A 9,102-nucleotide genomic window follows, 5' to 3' on the forward strand; every position below is an offset into this window, starting at 1 on the left:
TTGGATAACATTGAGCAGAAACCCCACATGTTTCCACAATAGAACAGTTTGCTCCTAGGACCCCTTGCCACAGTCAGTTGGTGACTACAGAGGCCCCAGAAATTTTTGTTGAAGACAAACCAGCCCTGGGACAGTGGCTCCCCAGGAGGCCTTGGCAGAGAGAAGGCTGAGGATCCAGTCCTGGTTGCCCACAGCCCTGGGGAACAAGGCTCCACGGCCCTTAGTGAGTTTGGGAGAGAACAGGCCCCCACCTGGGAAGACGGAAGGGGGCAGCTCAAGGTCCCCAAGGGATTCCTCAGAGCCTCCCAAACCCACATAGTTTTCACCCCATACTCAGATGGACAAAGGAGAGTGCTAAGTGGAGACCTGGTGGGAAGAACCCTTCTAAAAAATCATCCAGATTATGTCTCACTGGGGGAAGGCTGTCTTCTTTTTATTATTTATTTTTTAAAAACCAACTAAGGAGCTACTGTATTTCAGATACTGAAAATACTGGGGTAGATATATATTGACGAGTCACTGTAAGGTGGTTTTAGTGCAGTGTGTTGAGTGTTATAATGGGGGAAACGGAGGTGCAGTGGCAGTCCAGGGGCAGCCTCAAACTTGTCCTGATGATCCAAGAGGACTGCCTGGAAGAGGCGAGGAGAGGGAGGAATCCTGGAGCTGGAGGAGGAGTTAAGTTATCACAGCAGAGGTGACAGTGGGGACGAGAGACAGAGGTGGAGACAGGACTGGCTGGGGCCAGAGGCCCCAGAGTGGGAGCAGTACACCAGGGCCCAGCCCCATGCTGCAGGGGCACCGTGACATTTTAATCTTCACCATGCCTCAGAGCATGTTGTGCCCATTGGAGAGGGTGGACACCAGCACCTTGCTGGGCCAGAAACTTCTCCTCTCAGCCTAGACGGTAGAGCATCTCTGAATGTCCTGGGCATTGGGCTGGGGGCAGCACGGCTCAGAAATGGGATAGGAATGATAAAAGAAAAAGAGAAAGAGAAAGAAAGAAAGAAAGAAAGAAAGAAAGAGAAAGGAAGGAAGGAAGAAAGAGAGAGAGAAAGAGAGAAAGAGAGAGAGAAAGAGAGAAAGGGGGAAGGAAAGGAGGAAGGAAAGGAGGAAGGAAAGTGGAAGGAAGGAAAGAAATGAAATGACACCATATTATTTTTGTGGCAGAAACCAGGTGACATTTATAAAGCTCCAACTTTGGCCCGGCTCCATGTACATGATTCTGACAGCTTATCCTCTTGGATCCTTTGCAGACTCCAGAGTGGACCACGTGTTGGCTGGGAAGGACCTCACTCCATCCCTAATGCAACCTATGCTCCGTGAGATTAGACTTCCAGCCAGAAACCAGGAGCCTGCTGGGGCTGGGAAAAGCTAATCTCTTCTGGTCCTCCTCACTGTCTTTTCAGATAGAACCTCCAGTCTACACTCTTGCCCAGCCATTCTTGAGGACCCTGGGGACTTTCTTGCTCCTCAGGCAAGATAACATCCTGTACCGGCATCCTTAGCATCCTGTACTGCCATACTCTCCAGGCATCCAGAAATCCCACTGCGTGCATTATCCAGGCAGCCTTGTGAGAGCAGGTAAAACTGCCATCAGACTCGCTTTACAGATGGGGAGCCTAAAATGCAGAAAAGCAACAACACCCAAGCGTGGGAACACACAGGAGTAGGTGGCCGGAGGCTGGGGATGGAGCAGGGTTTGGAATTTACCGCCCACGCACCTCCCCAGTGCCCCGAACAACACAAGGCGGTGAGCTGAAATCCACGTGGGTAAGGCGAACCCCATGGCTCTCCAAGGTCGGCGAAAACAATCACCCGTGATTTCAGAATGGACGGGGTGCAACGAGGCCCTGTAGGAATTTGGTGAGGAAGAAATGGTGGGCGGAGGAGGGACGTACTTGTGCACAGCCACGTGGAAAGTTACGATGAACTAAGGAGGCTGGTGTGGGTGAGACCTGGGTGTAGGGTGGTGAGGTGGAGCGGGAAGGAGGGTCCTGGAGCCCTGTCAGGAGGCTGATTTTGACGTGGTTGCCAGATTGAAGTGCTTTGTGACTTTATCATCTGGCCACCAAGGACCCACAGGGTGCACAGAAGGTGTAGAGGTTGAGTCCGGTGTGCTGATGGGAGGCAGGGTTGCTTCATGGTTAAAAAAAACAAGCCCAGGAGTCTGTCTGCTGTGTTTACAGTCCAAATCTGTCTTCTGACTGTGTCTCTTTGGGCAAATGATGTGATCTCCCCGCACTGTCTCTCCTTGTCAGCAAAATGAGGATAAGGATGAAGGAAATCTATAATCAGAGTTATGGAGAGGAGCTAGTGATAGCGTTCACCTCTCTGGTCCTGTTTTTGGAATGGCTGAAATACATGCTAGATTACCATTTGCTGAATAAAGGCACCTGGGGATATCTGACACGTGGTAAGTGCTCGGTTAATATTCACGTGCATTCAGGTGATAAGAACCGGCAGTGGAGACAAGATAGAATTTGGGGGCCCATCATAAAAGCCCAGGACAGAATCCTGGTTTAAGGCTGAGACTATAGGGAGAAAACATGGGGGGTAGACTTGAGGAGGAACCAGCAAGCATCGTTTAAACAGAGGATTAGATAAGCTAACATTCACGGAAGGGTTCCGTAAACTGTACACATTCGAGTATGATTACAATTTGGGCTGTTTCCATCGGCTTTATTTCTTAGGGCCTGTCAGCCTCAGCTCTCTAGAGAGAAGATGCCATTTAATTCTCCCAGATCAAATATTTAACAAACACAACATTGAATAAACCCAGTCTTGCCTATTTAGCACGCGCTCGGTATTTTTAGTTGCCGAGTGAAATTCCAGAGATTTACCACCTTGGCAGACATAATTCTCTGCCCGGGACTGCTTATCTGAAGCAGGGACTGAGCACACATTGTCCTGGCCAAGACCACAGAGCCTGGAGCTCAGCTGCTTGGTTTGGATCCCAGCTCTGCTCTTGCATCTGTGTCCTCAGGCTAACCTCTCAACCCTTGTGTCCCTGTTGGCGAAATTTCCAGAATCACAGCAATTCCTCCTGGAGCTGTTGTAAAGACCCAGTAGGACAGGGCCTGGCATGCAAACTCATTTCTCATCAGCATCAGCGTCTTATCACTGTTATCTTTGTCATCACCTTCATCACCATCATCACCAGCAGCATCACCAGCATCCTGATCTTCACCATCACCATCGCCAATCACCATGGTTACCATCTCCACTATCATCATCAGGGCCAGCATCATCACCATCACTGTCACCATCAGCACCATCAGCACTATCACCATGACTATCATCATTACCACCATCATCATCACCACCAGGATGACCACAGCCACCATGACCATCACCACTAATACCACCTCCACCACCAGGGTCACTACTGAGGAGATAGAAAGGAAATAGGCAGATAGGGAAAAGGCCTTGGTAGAAAAAGTTAATTTCCTGAGTTTCCTGAGGGGCGACAAATGCCTGAAATTCCAAAGGCTCAGGAGATAAGAAGGCCAGAGCTTCACAAAACCATCCTGAGTTTCCTAATCAACAAACCCACCGAGCAAGTCTGGCATTCCTGAAAGGAGACCCTTCAAAGAACTTGCAAATGTCCTATGCAAATTCTCCTTGGAATCCCAAAGTCACCCTAACCACAAACGGACTTGCAAGCGGTCAGGCATCGGCCAGTCAGATGGCAAAAGGGGGGACTTCCTGCTTGGGACCCCCCTCCCCTTCTGGGGAGCTGTTCTCTCTCTCTCGCAGGTCGTGTTGGCCCTGAGAGAAGGCAGAGTGCATCTGAGGGCATGTGGCTCGGGCGACTCTCGAGTAGTGACCTGAAGGCCTCTGCTGGACATCAAGGCTGACCAGGCCCCTAGGGGTGACCTGCACCTCTTTTCTGGCAGATCGCGTGGACTCTGAGAGAAAGTAGTTTGCAACTGATGGGCACTTGGCTTGGGCGACACTCGGGTAGTGACACTGAAGGCAGCTACTGGACCCCGGAGTTCCGATCGCCCCTATGGGGTGTTCGGCCACTTTTCTCGATTCCCTTCTGGCAGATCGCGTGGACTCCGGAAGAAAGCAGCCTGCACCTGAAGGCAATTCGGCTTGGGCTACTCTCAAGTATTGTCCTGAAGGCAGCTGCTGGACCCAGAGTTCCAGCCCCTTTGAGGGTGTTCAGCCACCCTTGCCCCATTCCCTGTACTTCCAATAAACCTTTTACTCCCCTTCCTGAGGTCTGCGGGTGTCATTCTTCGCTCTCCGTAGACAAGAACTCGCCGAGTTTTCTCTCAAGAAACCCCCGTTTCACTACCTCTACCACCATCATCAACACCATCACCACCGCCACCACCATCATCACCACCTTCACTGTCACCACAGATACCATCATCATGAACACCATCATCTCCACCATGGTCTCCATCTCCATTACCATCATCAATACCACCATTATCATCATCACCATCTTCATTATCAACACCATTACTATATCATCATTATCATCATTCTCACCACCACCACCATCACTATCACCACCACCACCATTATCATCACTACCACCATCATCACCACCATCATCCCTCCCCATTACCACCACCATCACTGTCACCATGACCACCATCATCTCTATCATTATCAGCACCATTATCATCACTACCACCACCACCACCATTATCTCTCCCCATTATCACTACCACCACTATCACCACCACCATCATTATCATCACTAACACCACCATCACCATTATCCCTCCCCATTACCACTGCCATCACCATCACCACCACTACCACCACTGCCATCACCATCACCAGCACCACCACCATCACTACCACCACCACCACCACCATCACCGCCACCTCCACCATCACCGCCACCTCCACCATCACCATCACCACCACCATCACCTCCACCATCACCACCACCATCACCACCATCATCACCACCACCACCACCACCATCACCATCACCCCCACCACCACCATCACCATCACCATCATCACCACCACCACCACTATTACCAATCGTCCTAACCTCTTTCTCGTGTCTCTCATCTATGTTTTTAGCTTTTTGCTGGTTGCTCAAAAGTCTAGTGATTCTTCCCTGTTACTTTGCTCACGTGCAATGGTGTCACCGGTGTTATTTGTAAATGTTGAATTTCTAATGTGGTAGATTTTATTGCTAGAACCCACATAATGGAAGCTCTCCGGGGACTTCCATCACTGAAGATTATAAATGGTCCGGAGACCAACAAGCCTGAGAACCAGACAGAGACCTGCCGGTGGAGCCTGGCAGGCCTGGATGCCCTCGGCTTCCAGAACTCAGTCAGCAGCGGGGTTCCTGGGCCTGGCTCCGTAGTGGGGACCGCTGATCCTGCCCAGAGAGGGTTTCCATGACCCCAGCTGGTGGTGCTGCCCGAGGAGGGGTGCTGACACCCCCTCAGTGAGCAGCTCCCAAGCAATGGCAGGCTGGCTTCCCTCCAGAAGCCACAGGCTGAACCTAATGGTCTGTGCATTGCTTCACAGGCCATTAATCTCCCCCGTGTCAGGACAAAGCGGCTGGCCCGGGTCCACTTGCTTGTCTGCTCTGGGAGCTGCTTGATTGTCTCTTTACTTTGGCCCTAAAGAGCACCGCGCTACTAATTAAAGCAGCCTTTATCCCAGAGCTCCCTGGAGAAAGGGCAACACGGTGCTATTATGCCAGGGACTGGGTCCATCTCTCCTCATAATGGTCTCCTTTCCTGGACGAGGGCAGGAAGACGAATTCTCTGAGCATACACCAGGGTGGGAGAGGGGCACTGGTGTGTTCAAGGGTGGTTAAGGCCGCAGGAGTCGGAATCAGCTCCTGTGTGCTGTATGTGTTGGCTGTGTGGCCTTGGGCAAGTTTCTGAGCCTCTCTGGTCCTTGCTGTCTGCACCTGTGCAATGGGTACCACCTTCACACTGATCCTGATCCTCGGAGGACTGGAGTGAGAATGGAGTGAGACTCCCGTCCCAGCCTGCTCAGCATCCCCTGGCCAGGGCATAGACTTGCTAATCAGTGCCTGATACTGTTACCGAGAAAGCTGTTAGTGGGCCCTGCGGGGGGCTCCGAAACTAACAGTGAGATGTAGCCACAGGTTCTTAGCTATGTGTAGAAAACAATAGCCAGAACACTCTCTCTCTCTCTCTCTCTCTCTCTCTCTCTCTCTCTCTCTCTCTCTCTCTCTCTCTCTCTTTCTGGAAGCTTAAGCAATTTTATTATTACAAAGATAGAAAGATAGGACAGAACGTAGAGCACTCCGTCATCAAGAGAGAGAGACATAGTGGGGTGATTTGAAACTAAGTCACCGAAGTCTCTGGATTCAGAACAGTTTTATACCAATAGTCTTCTGACCCGGCTAGCTCCGCCCCTTCTGGGGCAGGTCTTTTGATGTGGGGATTCCTTTCCATAGGCCCCCCTGTCTCCAGTACAGACCCCAAGCCTTTTGTTCCACCCCAAAATGTGTTAAGTGATTATCAGAGTCTGGGATCTCCTGGAGGCTGTGGCACCCCCACCCCCACATCCTTGGGAATGTTTCTTGTCTTAGAAATGTAAAAGGGCCTGGGCTCCCTCTATTTTCTTGCTAATCCCCCTTGCTGCCTGGAACTCTGCAGGGTCCCTTCCCTGTCTGGGTGCCTGCCTGCTGCACCCAAGCTCTGGTTGCCTAATACCAAAGCTATTTTCAAATACATCTTGAAGCCATTTCCCAATACCGTCACAGATACTACCTTCCCAACAACCGTAGGGGTAAATAAAGAAGAAACAAGGCTCAGAGAGGTGAAGCCAGCATCCAAGGTCACACAGCCATGAAGAGGCAGAGCTGGGATTCGAACCCAGTCTGTGGTTCTGCAGAGTCCACAGGTGCCGGCCCTGCAGCGGGGATGCTGGAGCCGGGTGCTAGGCAACAGATGGCTAGGTGGTCGCACTGCTCCCCCTGAGATTCTGTCTTCCTCCTTCCACCCCTAGCAAGTTGCTACTGTTTATTTGCTAGGGGACCCGAAGGAACAAGGACCCAAAGCGCAGGGCGTGTGTGATCACCTGTCGCTAAGTCTCATCCGATTTCCCCATCCCCGAGTGGCAGAGGCGACTGGCAGCCCTTCCTCTCCCCTCGAGCAACAGCCCCATTACACCAGCTTCAAAAGGATCCAAAGACATTTCAAATCGCTGTATTTTTTTTTTTTCTTCAGGAAGGATATCAATTGTAAGGACAAGAGGGTTTGGGGAAAAAACAATCTATTTTGATTTGCTCTGAATGAAGGCAGGAGATGATGAGCCAGGTGTGCAGCGAATGGGGGTGGGTGGTGGCTGGCGAGACCCCAGAAGGCTCCCCACAATTAAAGAATCAGGAAAACAGCCCAAGTGTGACACTGCATGGGGGAGAGACGGAGACCTGGAGCTCACCTTAGAGATGAGCTGGGGGGTGGGAGATCACAGCACCTTCCTCATCAAGGGCTTCTGTGAGAAAAGGGGCCTTTATCTCCTGATGCCACCTGGAGACAGGGAGATGCAGCCAGATAAGGAACAGATAAGGAGTGTGTGGTGTGTGTGTGTGTGTGTGAGAGAGAGATAGATAGATAGATAGATAGATAGAGAGAGAGAGAGAGAGAGAGAGAGAGAGAGAGGACACACAGAGACACATAGGGGCAGATAAGGGGTGTGTGTGTGTGTGTGTGTGTGTGTGTGTGTGTGTATGTCTGTGTGCAATCAGACATATATCGAGAGATAGTGTAGCACTGTGAGGTCTGCTGTGAGATCTGGCCAGAGGAGGTGGAGAATAAAAACCTCTAGCAGTGGTGGCAAAATGGCCCTAACCATCCTCCTCCCCCAGCCCATAAACCTACCTGTCCGCCCCTGTCAAGACCATGAATGGGGAAAAGCCACGCGTGTGTAAGGATCCCTCCCTCCTAATGCTCCATAAAAAGCCCCCAGTCTGTAAGACAGGGGCCCCTGGCTCTCATGGACTCTCTCTCCCGGCCAGGTGCCTCCTCCCGGATTTATCTTCAAATAAATCTGTTCCTGCTGTCGAGCCTGCACTCCTTGTCCCGATATTTACCAACATATGATGTTACCTAGCAGAATGGTGGAGACAGGGAGGAGAGGGCGATGGGAGTCCGAGGCAGGCGGGCGCCCTCAGAGAACCCCCAGGTCGAAGGTCTCTGCTCTTTGCATCTGTCCCAAAGCCTCTTCCCCGCCCTTCAAGGCCCTTCACATACCAGTATTGGGAAATGGCTGCAAAATGTACTTAAAAATAGCTTTGGTATTAATGTGCCCGTATCGGGAATGGCTGCAAAAATGTATTTAAAAACAGCTTTGGTATTAGGCAACCAGAGTGTGGGTGCAGCAGGACCCAGACAGGGAAGGGACCCTGCAGAGTCCAGGCACCAAGGGTGGCCAGCAAGAAAATAAGAAAATAGAGGGAGCCCAGGGCCTTTTACATTTCTAAGACGAGAAACATTCCCAAGGATGTGGGGGTGGGGGGGCCACAGCCTCCAGGAGATCCCAGACTCTGATAACACATTTTGGGGTGGAACCAAAGGCTTGGGGTCTGTACTGGAGACAGGGCGGGCCTAAGGAAAGGAATCCCCACATCAAAAGACCTGCCCCAGAAGGGGCGGAGCTAGCCGGGTCAGAAGACTATAAAATTATTCTGAATCCAGAGACTTCGGTGACTTATTTTCGATTCAGTCCCCTAGACTATCTGGTATAGGGCTTTATTAACCTATCCTGTCTTTCCGTCTTTGTAGTAACAAAATAGCTTAAGCTTACAGCCAAAAAAGAGGAGTTATGGCTATTGTTTTGCACATAGCTAAGAACAAGAACTTGAGGCCACATCTCAGGGTTACACTTCAGACAAGAGACCCCGGGAGCTGCGGGGCTCCTGGACGTGTGGCGTCCATCCGGAAGCCCTTCCTGTCGGGGCTGCCCGCCCAGGTGTCCTCTGCCTGTGACCTGGGCTCAGGGCCAGGACACAGCACATTCTCAGCCGTCCCCGCAAGAGGAGAGTATGGACAGGCCAGAAGGCTCCACTGACTTGCAGTATGACTAGGGCAAACTGACCAGCCTCTCCGAACATCAGTTTTCACACCTATAAAA

Source organism: Muscardinus avellanarius (genome assembly GCF_963383645.1).
Source record: "Muscardinus avellanarius genome assembly, chromosome: 21".
Classification (NCBI taxonomy): domain Eukaryota; kingdom Metazoa; phylum Chordata; class Mammalia; order Rodentia; family Gliridae; genus Muscardinus; species Muscardinus avellanarius.